We start from the raw sequence: 15,488 nt of genomic DNA on the forward strand, positions 1-15,488 counted from the left end.
TATATAAGATGCTGAGTGGTATATATTTTTGGAAAGATGGCTTGAAGGTGTACATCTATTATAAGAAATCAGATACATGTTTATATGGTGATCTACATTCATCTACTGATGAAAATTTCAGTATAACGTGAGGGTGTTGTTTTCTTTAAACACGATTTGTTTAAAATGGAGAAGGATTATTAGTGCAGAATGCCTTGAGAGTTCTTGTGCTAGCTTCATTTTGAGTGTAATTTTGTTTGAGATAAGTTAAATATATAGGGGCAGATTTATGTTAGACTTGCGTCACTTTTACGCCGCCGTTTCGTCACTTTTGTGACGCAGCGGCGGCGTAAACCATGCGCCATGTTGCGCCTTATTTACAACGTGACGCATCTAGGGAGATGCGTCACGTTGTAAAGCCCTGCGCTACATTAATCCTGCGTCAGGTTTAATGTATGCAGGGTGGGCGTTCCATCGGAAAAAGCCTCGGAAAAGTGACGCAGTGAAATCTACAAGATTTCACTCAGTCACTTTTCCGACGCTACTGCGTCAAAACCTTGCGCCTGCTTGAAGCAGGCATAAGGCATGACGCAGCATGTTAGGTATGGGCAGCCCCTAAACATTGCTGGAGTTGCGTCGTGCTTGCGACGCGACTCCAGCAATGCGCCGCCCTTACGCCATCAGATGCGTCACGCATCTGTTTATCCTTGCGCCACGATGCGCTGCATTGTAAATGCGGCGCATCTGTGGTGGTGCAAGGGTAAACTTGCGTGATGCATCTTTCCTGGCGCATACCTGCTGATTTGCAGGGATGCGCCAGGAAATATAAATCTGCCCCATAGTTTAGAAGCAGAAGAAATATTCGAAAAAATGGTGTAGGTATGCCATTCGCAAAATGTTTTGTGCTTTGAAAATTTTCAAAATGTTGTTTTTCACTATAGAAGCTTACTGATGCATGCTCAGTAACAAAGCAGTGTATTTTTCTGGAGACATGTAAGCAATTATATATCAAGTGTGATACCTATATTTCACTCACACATAGCTCAGAAGAAAATCATAACTACAGTAAAACAGGTAGTTTAATACTGACAGAAGGAGATAACCAATGAGTCAGAGAAATAGTGACATCTAGTAACGACTAGTGGAACTGCAGCTTGATGTAATAATAATTTCAATGCTTTTGCATTTGACTCGTGAGGGACATCTAGTAACGACTAGTTGAACTGCAGCTCTTTGTAGAATTATTTTGATATTGGACACTATAACATTCACTGCCCACTGCTAACCTCGTCCCATAATGCTTTGCAGGGCCTTTGGCTGGGATTGTATTTTTGCCCATAACTGTGCTTGGGGTGGTCCTAGGAGGAAGGGACCACCACGGAATCGTTCACCAGCATGATATGCTCTTTGTGTTCAAGGCTTCAGCTTGGTCCTCTCCATAGGTTAGGGGGACCCCAAAATCATCACCTCTCTCATTGCCTAATATTTTTCTTTCACAGTTCACTTTTGTGTATTGGTTATATGATTTCTAGCATGTAAAATTGCTGTAGCAAAGCATTTGTGGGTTATGTTGCTATTACTGCTACGCTACGTGTTGGAGCACAGATTTCCACTGTGCTACGTCCATTGTGCGTAGTACTGCAAACTACGCATGCTCCGTCAGCGAAGCGTAGTAATATGCCCAGGCTTAGTTATAGTTAGCCGAGCTAACTATAACTCACGCCACCGCAATGCACTGCTTATGACCTCACATATTACATCACTCATGACATGGTCAGTGACACAACTGATGACATCACTGATGATATCTCAAATGACATCACTGATTACATCACTGAGTACATCATCCGTGACTGAGTGTTTCTAAAACGTTTATGAGTGTTTAATATGTATACACCATGGTGTATTGAAGAATCAATGGATGCATGAGTATCTGTATGGATGATTTAGTGGGTGCGTGACTGATTGAAGTGAGTGATTATGCGTGTCTCAGTGAATGCATGGGTGAGTGACTAATTTGTGTGAATGTCTGTCACAGTCTGTCAGTGGTGTGTAAGTGGCCTCATGGGTTGGTGAGCAGGTACCCGAGTGGCTATATGGGTTATTGATTGGCTGTCCGAGTACCTCTATTGGTGTATGAGTGTCTGTGTAGGTGGGTGAGTGGGTGTGTGACTCCCTGCATGGATGATTGAGTGGGTGAATCACTGGCTCTATGGTTTCATGAGTTCATCTGAGAGGGGCTGTATGGGTGAGTGATTTGCGTATGACTGTGTCAGTGAGTGAATGGATGTGTCAGTTGTTTATGGGTGAGTAACTGAATAGGTGAGTGTTGGCTTATTTAAGTGACTGTATGTGTGAGTGAGAGACTGTGAGAGTGCCTGTATGGTTGACAGTGTGCTTGTGTCAGTGACTGTATAGGCGAGTATGTATGTGTTAGTATTTGTATGAATAAGTGAGTTGGTGTGTGTATAACTGTAGAGGTGAGTAAGTGGCTCTGTGATTGATTCTATTGGTGAGCGAGGAGGTGTGTGAGTAGCTCTATGGGTGACTGAGAGTGTGTGAGTGGCTGTGTGGCTGTATGAGTAGATATATCAGTGGAATTATGTGTGAATGAGTTGGTGTATGTGTGGCTGTATGGGTGACTGAATGCATGTCTGTGTAGACCTATGAATCAGTACATGGGTATGTATGTACTGGTATGGGTTTGCCAATGGTTTCAAGAATGGTAGTGTGAAAGTTCGAGTGGGTGTATGAAAGGTTACATGTGGTGTCATTGGCTGCGTCAGAGGGTGATGTCATTTGAGATGTCATCAGTGATGTCATCAGTGATGTCACTGATCATGTCATGAGTGATGTAATATATGAGGTCATACGAAGTGATTGGGAGGCATGAGTTTTAGTTAGCTCAGCTAACTATAACTGCTGAATTTCTCTGGTTTTGTATGAGTGAAATATCAGCCTAACTATAACATCCCTGTAACCTTTGGTTTTTTTCAGTGAATAGATATATATATATATACATCTGCCCCTTTCTGTCCTTCTGGGGTATTGTTATATACACTCAAGGGCCTCAATATATGCCCACTAAGAAAACAGGCAACTAGGCCTGCTTATGTGTTTTATGTTGCCAGATGTCCTAGTAAGCCCCTGACATATAAGGGTACGACATCCAGAAAGTAGAAATAACTTCTCAGTGCATCTACAAAAGGGAAAAGCCCCAGAGCCAGAGTGGCCTAACCATGAGGGCTGAAACCTGCTGACACACACTAGGGTGTAAAGACACTTTATCCTTTTCAAACACCTAAGGCACCCAGTATTAAAGTATTTAAGGGGTGCTGGGGAGTCCTTTAGGTATTTTTATATTTTCACTACTGGATCCTTTTGGATAAAATATATAAAGTGCTCCCAGGAATATAGTTGATCCCATCCTCGTATGTAGGGACCATTAGGAGCTCCAATGATGAAGCATGACTGCAGTATGGTGCTTAGAAGTCTGAGAAACCCATCTGGGTCTCCTATTGCAGGCTTGAGGTCATCTGGGCGTTGAACCGGCAAATACCTGTAAAAGGACAGCCATTGTGAGAAGTTGAAGAGACATGACAGGCAACAGTTTTCATCCCATTTCCCATTCCTGCCCATCGCTACATCAAGCCCTATTATTTAGAGTGCCCACATACTTGACAAACCCAGCCATCATCACTCCGTTATCATTGCAAGACTTTCACTTATTTCCTAACAAAACTCCGTCTGCGCTCCTCCGTATGGAGTGATGTCTCGAGTCAATCTCCATTGGGTATGTGCCCGATATTTATTTTTGTAATTTACCAGTGTTACATAGCACCGCTCATGGTCACTTTGGGGTGTAGACTGCTGAAAATAAAAGTCCTAAACTCTAGGGTATCAGGAATCAAATTGAATCCGGGAAAGGAACCCTATCTGATATCCCATATTCGTAAACCCAACTCCATTGTTGGTGGGACCTTTCACGATGCGTGGCCGGTGCTGTAGCAGTTATACATACCGCATCACAATAATTGCAGTTGTATAGTGCCATAAATTAGCAATGCTGCAGGTACAAGCATATTGGGATGCATTATTTATTACTGCAGTGTTGTGAGTTGCAGCCCCAGGAGCTGTGTATCTCAGCAGAAATATCAGCGTTTGCGGCGTTTTTTCTCTTTCGCAACCATTTCCTTTTGCATATTTCTCCAGATTTTTTCCTGCGTGAGGAGACAAACTCAGAAGTGCGATTTTTCCCACACACTTAGGGGCAGATTTACAAGCCCCTTGCACCACTTTTGCGTCACTTTTCCCATGTTAAAAGTGACGCAAAAGTGATGCAAGGGGCTTATAAATCTGCTCCTTTGTGACCATCATTTTGCCGCAAACATGTTGAAGAGTCTCGATGGCCAGAGTTCCTGCAATACTAGTCCAAATATTAGGCCGCACATCGTTTACTATGGTGCATTCTGGAGTGAGAAGGCAAATTAATTCATGATCCCATCTTTTAAATAATTAATTTCTCAATTTTTCTCATATATTACTATCCCATTGATTTTTTTTCTCATTAGTATGATTACTGTTCAGTGCTCAAAAAGATAAGAAATGACGAGCATTCAGTGGAGAAGTGGAGAAGCACTGGGAATAAAAATTGTGTCTGCAAGAGGATTTCCGAAAATTGCATGTTTCAGCAGATTATCTGTGCCATCAGCATGTTATACTAAATTGCGGCAGTACCAGAAAGAGAAAGGCTCATAGCCAATCAAGAGCTTTCCGGAGACGTTCTATTGAGGTGGATAGATCGTAAAGAAACAAGGCTTGGCAAAGCCAATATCACAATATGTCTTGCTTTTCGGCTGCCAATGATTCCTTTGATTTCGTTCATGCGATTTCTCAATGTTATTCACCGTAAGCAAAAAGTCGGAACAATTTGCAGATGCTATGCAGTTTTGTCCCAAAAAAAAGTTACAATGTGTAAGCACGAATGAATCATCATTGAGACAAATGTAAGCATCATAAATCTACAGTCACCCAGCATGCTAAACACATGGGCACGCATGCCACATAACATCGCTTATTTACCGCACAAGACGGCAGACACCAATCTTGGGGGCATATTAACAAGGGCTTTATCTCTGCTTTTTTGGCTTTAAAATCCAAAAAAGCAGAGATAAAACTAGCACCCTATCAACAACAGGGTGCTAACATGCAAATTTGCATGTTAGCACCCTTTTACTCTACGCTTCCCCTTGCATCTCTTATGAGATGCAAAGGGGGCGTTCCAGAGTAAAATAATAGGAGAACATTTCTCCTATTATCAAGAATATCGCTAACCCTGTTAGAGACAAAAAAAGCAGCGCTAACCGCGGTTATCTCTGGTTTTTTACGTCTGGTATTTTTCTGACTTAGCCATGATATCCTATGGAAGGAGGATATCATGGCTAAGTTTGTCAGTCCCTGTCAAAAAGCTAACGTGAGATTATCGCTGGGTTTCCAGCGATAATCTCACGTTAGCCACTTAGCGTGAGGATTTTTATCGCTTTTGAGATAAGCGTTGCTAATAGCACGCTATCTCAGCGATAAAAATCAACGCTAGCCGGCGATAATTATCCTAGCGCTAAGTGCGCTTAGCGATAATTATCGCCGGTTGTTGTTGATATACCCCTTAGAGTGGTAAATCAACAAAAAAAATCGCACGTTTAGAAAATGGTAGCCGCAAGCACATTGCATTTAGCAGGCCGTCCAAAATATGCAAAAAAAGAAAAATGAAAGAAGGTTAAGACTGGTACAGGAGGAGCAGGGCAACGATAGAGGAGTAGGAAGAGTGAGTCAGTCAGGGGAACAAAGGAGAAGTTAAAGGCGGGGTGGGTGGGAGATGAAAAAACAAAAAAAGAAAAGAAAGAAAAAGAAGAGGCAAGCAGATGATGGGTTGGGTAAGCAGAGGACCAGCTTTTGTGTGTTCGGGGGGCAATATGGAGTACAGGGAAGCAGGAATTTTGAGGGAGGAAACACACAAAGGAGAGAGCAAAGAAAACGTGCTCTCCGTTGGAATTCTCTAAATAAAAAAAACAGCTGCTTTCTGAATGTGAGCAGAGAAAAGATGCAAAAACGATGACAAAGAAGCTATGTTGCAGGAAAGAAAACAAACACAAGAAGAGAAAGAAAAGTCATTTAATAAAAAAATGCAAATAAGGTTGACAATGGTGAGCAATGTGCTGGTCCAAAGCCCACTGTAAGGATTGGTATTGTCCATACTAGGTCTTCAAAACAGACAGCTAGCTATAAGCTGTCTGCAGGCAAGGCCTAAAAATGAAAGCAAGTGTTGGCACTTGTCTTTTCTTATGCCACACATGGATATCACCCTCCAGTCTTCTCTAATTTCCTAATTTCAAAATACCAGGATTCACAGCAGTGTCCAAGTTTGCAGTTCAAATTGATCACCTCCCTTCTGACTCCATCATTTTGTCTGCCTCGTATTTACGCTTCTCTATTTTCTTTTAGTTATAACTACTTTAAAACTATGCCTGGGCGAAATGTATGTTAGATAGGTGTAATTTGCATAATTTCAGGAATTTCATGTGACACTCATTACATGAAATTGCAGAAATTATTCCTTTACACCACATTAGGTAGTTTCACACCATTTACAGTCAAATTTTAAAGCAAAAACAACATTTGCAGTAAAATGTACCGCAAACACACAGAGATAACAGAATGAAAGACTACGACTTTGGCTTAGATCAGGAATATTTGTTTTCACACCCACAGGTGACACGAGTGAACTTAGTTTAATGCAACAAAACTTGAAAGTAAAAAATAGGTTATTGTAGCCCTGCAAAACACCACCCAATATATAGTTTGAAGAGGAGCCAATGCTTTTGGGCTACTAACTGTCCCTAGACAGGGATCCAGGGACGTTGTGGTTATTGGAAACCCACTTATTTTGTTTTCCGTAATACAACACACACAAGCTGCACTAAGAAAAAGACGCTTTAACAATTTCAACAGTCTCAATCTGTTGCTTAGCATGTCTAAAAAAAACACACAAAATATCATAATAACAGCACAAATGAATGTTGGGACCAATGAGAATAAAATAACAATTTTTATCTTAGTTAAAATGATAAAACCCTAACACCCCAAAACCTACTTCTATGCACTCCACTAGAAGAGCATGGAGCAGTAAAGCTTGCGTCTGAAGTTTCTTATGGATAATCAAGCACACTGCATACTTGTTTACAGGAAAGTGCTGTAGTTGTCAAGAGTCAGAGAGGCTGTTTTCCCTGCGAAAGGTAAACATACATGACAGCAGCTCCTATCCTCCTGGACTTGGCTTGATATCAGCTTTCAGTTGAAAAGTGCGATGTGACAGCATACCTGACAGTCAAGATCTTTCTGGCAGTATCCTGCACAATAATATGGAGCGAAGGACTTCACCTCCCAAGTGGTCCAGTGGTAGCCCTTTATACTGTATCTCATCTGAGATGGGAATTTCTGACATAACCTTCAGAATGTCTGACATAACGTATGTGCATCAAGATGCTTGTCTTAGACACATTCCTATAAACAAATAAGGTATAAACAGGTCAATTCAGACTAGACTGTTCATTTTCTTATTCTTGCCTGACCTTGAAATAGAGATAGCAAAACACTTGTCCCAGACTGATGTTGCATCAGGTGTATTATCCATGTCATTGTCTGTACATCAGTTGTCTTATCTTTGTCATTGTCTGAATGATTTGACACTTTCACAGGTTCTAAGAAAGAGAAGGACAGAAAACAACTTTATTGAAGGTAGATATGCCAATGATTCTGCAAAAATAGTGAAATTGGGGTCTCTGCCTGCTCAAGATGGAGGTGGGCCTCATGATTATTATGTCACCTCTTGTCCTTTTTTTTCCTGAACTCTCTTCCCCACCTTCCATGACCCTTGTAATACCCACCTCCCACTTTTCTCCAGTTTTTTCAACTCTCTTACTCCCTCTCCCAGCTTATTCCTTTTTTACACACCCTTTACTCCCCTTCATGATTTACTCCTTTCTTACAAACCTCTTGCTTTCACTCCCACTTCATTGTTTAAACTCTTTAACCCCCTTACAGCTTTTGTCCCGTTTTATTCACAAACCCCTTAATCCAACTTTACTTCCTTTTTGAAATCCCTTTACTCCTCTTCAGCTTTATTTGCATTTTTTACTGAACCTCCTACTGTACTCATTTTTAAAAAAACTTACCCCCATGTTGGCAGCTTTGCATTCTCGGGTGTTAGTGCCTGTAGTATACAGTCCAGTGCCTTGGTCTGGAACAAACAAAAGCAAGACTACGCTCACAAAGTCTTCAATGCAACACTGCTTGTTACAGTCAAAGTGTCCAGCATCTGGTCCCAACAAGTTTCAGCCTACCCGTGAAATGTGTTGGGACCAGATATATAAACTTTGAAATCCGGTTGACATTGTGCTCCATTTCAAAAGTGACAGAGGACCATGGAGCTAAAATCTCAGTTGACTATTACATTTCTGTCAACAGAATAGTGTCCATCTGAAGAAGGCAATTACACATCCCAACCTATTTAGAGTGGATGGTGTAATGTCCTTTTCTTTGTGTCTCTGGTAGGAAAAACCTCACAGGATGTGAAGGTCATTATTAGGGTTGGGTGTAACTTGCGAAATTCCGGGTAGAGCAATCACAAGTAATTCTCTAAGAATTCTGTAAGATTGAGTTTGAATAACTTGAGAAAAGTAATTCTACATTTAGCACTATTCCTTAGTGCACAAATCCTCCCTTGCATCTAAAATGGACGCGAGGATGTACTTTGTGCTAAAAAATAGTGTTAAACAAATCAAAATACGAATATCGAGTGCAGGCAAAATTTTCTCTTGTGGTAGGGTTTTTTCCCCCCAAATTACTCTTAATTATGCGGGCAGGAGTAGTCGCCAAATTATCAGTAATTCTGCATTAAAAGGTAGCTTTTAATTACCCAAATTACTCCCATTACTCTGACATAATCCAAATTCTGCACAGGCCTAATAATCACTTTGGAAGTTTGTTTCTAAAAAATAAAAAACTGATAAAAGTTTAATGAATGGCCTATAAAACCAATGGCAACTATTGACCAAACTTTAAGTACCTTGAAGGGAATCAATGTGAGTGTGTTTCCCTTTAAGGTACAGAGATGACCACTGGGACGCAGATCATACCTAAATTTAACGAACTGTAGTCCATCAGGATAGCAGAGGCAATGCCCTCCTCCACCTTGATGGACAGTGTATTATCCGGTAAACTTAGAAACTGGCCCATAGTTAAAAATATACAATGACAAACAGAACAAAAAATAAATGTATGTATATTTCTCTAAATCAGTACATTTGGTTGAAAAGAGAACTACTTATTATTATTATTATTTTTTTAATTTAGGTTTTCTCTCCTTTTTTGTTAGGGGACATCATAGGAGAAAAAATATTTTGTGGCACTGGTACTCAATTAAACAAAAGGACAAACAAACTAGGTTACTGATGAAACAAAGCTTCTTCTTTTAAGGTTTTTCATGCCATAAAATTTGACTGGGGCAAGGACCTCTATTCTGCTCTGCACAACTTATCACCTTTCTACACACCATGCAAAATTTCTGGCTCTTTGGAAGTAGGGATTAATGACTTCCTTTTGATTCTACCAAAAATCATCTGCGATATACCTCTGTTAGACCCTTTAGGGATTTTTCCCCAAATTTGTTTTGCCTTTGCCAATCCAATGTTGCTGAACCTATAGTGCCTCTCTGCCAGTAAACAGGTTCACATGACAGTGGATCTCTTCTCTGTGATGGTTTGATGATGCCTCCCAAACATAGCAACAAAAGGTGCCTATGTGTGGGAGGATGGGCTATCCTGGCAGGATAGCTGTGAAAGGAGTTCATCATAGGAGAAAAGATATTTTGTGGCACTGGTACTTAATTAAACAAAAGGACAAAAAATCTAGATTACTGATGAAACATAGCTTCTTCTTTCAAGGTTTTTCATGAAGTAGAATTTGACTGGGGCAAGGACCTCTATTCTGCTCTGCACAACGTATCACCTTTCTACACACCATGCAACATTTCTGTTTCTTTGGAAGTAGGGATTAATGGCTTCCTTTTGATTCTACCAAGAATCATCTTCGTTATACTTTTGTTAGATCCTTTAGGGTATTCTCCCCAAATTTGTTTTGCCTTTGCTACAACAATGTTGCTGAATTCGCTTTTGTTTGCTTTACGTCTCTCTGCAGTATACTACTGCTAACCAGTACTGCTTATGCCCTCACTTTAAAAAATGGTAACATTGGCCTAAACCTACTTGGCACATTTAATTTGCCATTGAGTCCCTAGTAAATGGTACCACATGTATCCTCTGCTTGTAAATTCAATGCTCCTGTTGTTTCACAGCATTCCTTGTGCCACACTCTAAAGTGGCCCTTTAAAATGTCTCAGTCTGCTACTGCAGCCTGTACAGTAGTTTTAAATTGCCATTTCAAAGTGGTAAAGTAAACCTAAGCCAAACCTAAACTTGCCTTTTTGAAATCTACAAGTCACCTGTAAAGGGGGCCCCAACAGCTCTTAGGGCAGGGTGCAGGGTATTAATAAAACAGGAGATGTGGGTTTACGTTTTACGCATCCTAACAGTGAAAAACTCCTAAAAAAGATTTTTACTGTTGACAGGCTATCTCTCCCATTGACTGTCATTGGGTTACATTATTACTTTTAATACATTGGTAGCAGGTAGGAAAATACTTCTTAGACTTTTTTTTAACTGTAATTTAAAATCCTCTTTAATGATAATGATGGATTTTAAGCCACAAATCTAGAAATTCAACTTTTAGGCCATTAGCATTTCTGTGCCCAAACCTATAGTGCCTCACCGCCAGTAAACAGGGTCACATTACAGTGGCTCTCTTCTCTGTGATGGTTTGATGATGCCTCCCAAACATAGCAACAAAAGGGGCTTATCTGTGAGAGGATGGGCTATCCTGGCAGGATGGCTGTGAAAGGAGTGCTACCCAATCCTTAATTACACTTCAAATACCTTGCCTGTTGCACACATAAAGGAAAAAAGAACTATTGATGAACAAAATGCAGAACAATGTCATACATTCACACCAGTACAGAGATCTGGGTCTAAATCCATCGTGTTTTTGCTCCCCATGCCATTCAAGTTTGAACCCAGCCATATGCAAATCAGTCTTGACCCTGCGTCCAACGAGAGCAGTCTAGCCCCAACTGCCAGGCTAGGTCCTCCCTGGACTGGAAACAAGCATCCTAGGACCATTTAAGGGGGTTTCACCTCACTCCACTAGCCACTCTGCTCTTAACTCCCCTGCAGCCCACCAGGAGGCAGTCGATTTACCTGCATTCCCCCATATGTCTCAGGAGCATACAGATTGTCTTTTAGGGGGAATTTCCTCCGGATCCCCTCTGGAGCCCTGCCCCCTGAAGATCATGAAATTATGTAGTGAGATGATTGTCCCTCACCTTACCACTATACTTAATGTAGTAATTTCATCAGGACAGTACCCCATGACTTGGAAAACTGCGGTGGTCAAGCCCCAATTAAAAAAGGCCATGCTAGATCCTTTTGAATTAAAGAATATTTGGCCTATCTCCAGTCCCCTCAAAAATCATGGAGAAACACCTTAATATCCATCTCAGCTTCTATTTAGATGAACACCATTTGCTTGATGGCTCTCCGAATGGTTTTAGAAGTGGCCACATCACTGAGACTGCGTAGACCTCTGCAAATAATAACATTCAAATTCAGGTTGATGCTTGGCACACCTCCTTACTAAACCTCTTAGACCTTACAGCAGCCTTTGACACCATCTCCCCTCTGAGATTGGTTGGCCGTCTTAAGGAAATTGGGGTCACAGTCTCCACTTTAAGCTTCTTACCTCATTTCTTACTGACCGGTCACAAATAGTAAAACTGGATCAATTCTACTCAGATGCTAATCACATGTTCTGTGGAGTCCCTCAGGGCTTCTAATTGAGCCTGACTCTGTTTAACATCTATGTTGCCCCTCGGGCTAAGGTCATCAGATCCTTTGGGCTGGAGGAGTTGTCCTATGCTGATGACACACAAGTTGCTGTGTCTATCACCAATAGCATAGAGGCATCCGCAACAAATTTTAAAAATTGCATGCAGACAGTGGACTCCTGGATGGTAGATAACTACCTTAAACTCAATAGTGATAAAACAGACGTCCTGGTCTTTGGTAGTCAACAATCCATATGGTCTCACTCTTGGTGGCCAGAAATGCTTGGTTCATGCCCCTGTCCAGGTCCTGAAGCAAAAAATCTTGGTGTCATAGTTGATAGCTCCCTTTCTTTTGACCCCCAGATCAATAGAACGGTTTCCACTGTTTTGGAATCATCAGGGTCCTAAGGAAGATTTCTCCATTTCTCTCCTTTTCTTCTTGAAAGCAGACAGCTGTCGCCCTGGTCCTGTCCAGATTGGATTATTGTAATGCCCTATATCTGGACTAAAGCCGTTCGGAGCTTGCGTAGCCACGCTACACAAGACTATGCGAAGCGGCAAAAAAAACTCCTCAAAGGTACGAGGAGTTACGTGAGCATGCAGAGTTGCTTGTTTCCGCATGCTTGCAAGGTGTTTTTGACATTCCGCAATGAAGATTGCGTGTTAGGAGGAAATATAGCGCAAACTTCACCACACGGTCACCAATGGGCGCAGCCATCTTATTTTCCTGCTATTTGCATGGTCTTGGGGCCTGTTTCTCATCCTGCTCTAATCTTTTCAATCCTTTGTTTTTTACACTGTTTTTCTGATCTTTTTTATTTATTATCTATCCCTCTCTCTCCCAAAATTTTGCGTTTTATTTCTACTTTTACTGCGTTTGTTTTACTTTTTTGTACTATTTTATATTACTTGCTTTTTTACTCTCCTACTTCTTCTCCTGACTTTATTTTTTACTCCTACATTTTCTTTTCTGCCCCCCGCCCACACCATGGCTAAGGGGGAAGGTGCCTGCTGAGAAGAAGAGCCGCCTTCCTTGCGGCAGATGGCGCCCAGAAGGGGTGCAGCCTGGGCCCTTTTTACCGAGGCGGAGGTGGCCGCCATTGTTTTTTTGTTCAGCGCCACCTCCCCTTGACCTTGGCAACAGGTCCAGCTCTGGTTACGCTACCCAGTAGTGTCACCGCAGGTGGGCGAGGGTACGCCGGGCAGTGTTTCACTGATCTGGGGTCCGGCGCACCCATAACCAGCTGACCACCGGTGGTCAGACATCTTGGACTGGGAGCAGGACCTGCTGGACCTGCTAGTTGTTGAGGTCATGGGGCTTGCTGAGTACCTAATTATAGTAGTATTGTGTTTTCTGTTCTGTGTTACTGTTATTGTGAATATTATTCTTTCCCAAACAGCAAGAATGCTGCTGCTTACATTGCAGGTAAGTTACATTTAAAAATCTTCTGTGATTGTTTTTCTTCTAGACACTAGACAGGTGCTCGGCGCTACTAATCTTACTTGTTTGCAACTTTGTGCTGGCTTGGGATGATTATGTAAGAGAGTTTGGAGAACTTAAGTTAGGAAATACTAGAGAGACTCTAGTACCTTCCTTTGTCCTCCTGTCACTAAGATATTGGTGGATTGATAGGTAGTTTAGTTACTTATTATTAGTTGGTAATTTTTTAGCGGTCTGCGTGACGCATCCTCCGTCACATTACGTGCTGCTGAGTACTGACTCCACTCCTTAGTACTACCTTTTGTAATGTGTTAGTGAGTGAGTAATATAGCAAATAAGTCATCATCAGCAGCAACCAACCAACAATTTGGTGTATGCAAATTATGCGTGTGTCCTCCATCTATGCATTTTTTAGGACTAAAATAAATAGAAATGCTGACTTAGTGAACATTTGGCCCGTCTGGAATAGGTAGGCTAGGTCCGGTGGTACTTAGGTTTAGGATTCTGGAGTCAGAATAGAACACTGGATTAGTTAATAAATAATAACTAGACGATCCGCGAATCCTGCGATACTACTAGTCAATCAGATTAGATAGGTCAATTTTATTGCAATTGTTGTTTCCAAAAATGTTTTGGGAGCGTTTTTTAAAATATATATTTTTTTTCACACCAATCATCAATGTTTCTCTCTTTCTTCAGCGCCCAGGGGCAAGAAAACAGGGTCGGAGTCGGCGGGAGCTGGAGAAGATGCCTCCACTCCTCCTCTACTGAGGGCTCTGCTGTTGGCCCCAGTAAGTCCTCCTTTTGTTAATATTAATAATTATATATCCCTAACTTTTATTGCACCTTATTTTTCTGAACTAATATTTCCGTTTCCTAAATCTATTTTTTACCAAATCTTCTTCGATCTATCTGTTTCTAAATTCTTGTTATCCCTGCCTCTAACTGCCTCTAGCTCTAGCCACTGAGTCCAGTCCTTTGGGTTGTCCTCTTCTAGTCTTCTTTAGAGGCTTTTCGAAAATGGCCACCAACAAAATGCCCAACCAGATATTTTACTATTTTTTATAGAATAGGACATACTGTCTACTCTACTCTAGTACCCGATTTATCCTAGTGATGTATGTGGTGTATGTATGTATTTTCACTATTTTTTTCAGTCTTGCTAGTGAAAAAGAATAAATAGGGAGAGGCGTATATGGCATCTAAAAAATGTGTAATGTTTTTTCTAGGCATACCGACCACCAGTGCCGGGGGCCAGCAGCGGGGCAGGCGATGCCAGCCAGGAGGGAGCAGCGGATGCGGCAGCTGCCACAAGGGTGGGTGAGCCAGCAGCAGTGGCCGGCGGTGGTAAATTATACTTATATTCCTTACTTATTGACAATTGTTACACACCCGCTGCAAGGGTGTACACTGTATGTTGAGAGAAACTAAGTTGTTATGAACAAAGGTTGAAGAAGAAGACACTCTTTACTTAGCATTAAAGCAATAGAATTAGCGGCCGGTGTTGAGTAACTAATGGCCTCTTCTATCTGACTTCAACTCTGCTGGTAAAGTTTTATGGAGAAGACTATGAGTCAGACAACCTTGATGGATGGGTTGAACGAAAAGGGAAAGAAGGATGGAAGGTGAAAGGATGGACGAGATGTAAGATATGACTGTCAGAGAAGGATGCGTGGGATGCATAGGTGGCTGATAAGAATCAGATGCATGGGTGGTTGAATGATGGGTGGAAGGTGAAAGAAAAGATGCCTGCCTGGGTGGGTGAAACTGTATGGGTGATAAGAAGAATCCTCCGGGGTGCTTCATGGGTCAAACTCAAAGGCAAGCAAGGAAGGAAGGACACATGGGTGGTGGTTTAAAAAAAAAAAAGTATGTTTGTGAAACTAAGGATTCTTGAGAGATTAGGAAGAATGATAGATATGTTTACTTTGAATGGATGGATGCCTCTATGGTATTTAATCATCATCGCATAGGTGTAGACTGTCACTGGATGAAGAGTCTTTTGAGAGAATGTAAAAGAAAAAAAACTGTGCTAGAGTAGCAAAGCCAAGGAGAATAGAAGATTAGAATTGA

This window comes from Triturus cristatus, chromosome 4_1, assembly GCF_964204655.1.
Source record: "Triturus cristatus chromosome 4_1, aTriCri1.1, whole genome shotgun sequence".
Taxonomy (NCBI): Eukaryota; Metazoa; Chordata; class Amphibia; order Caudata; family Salamandridae; genus Triturus; species Triturus cristatus.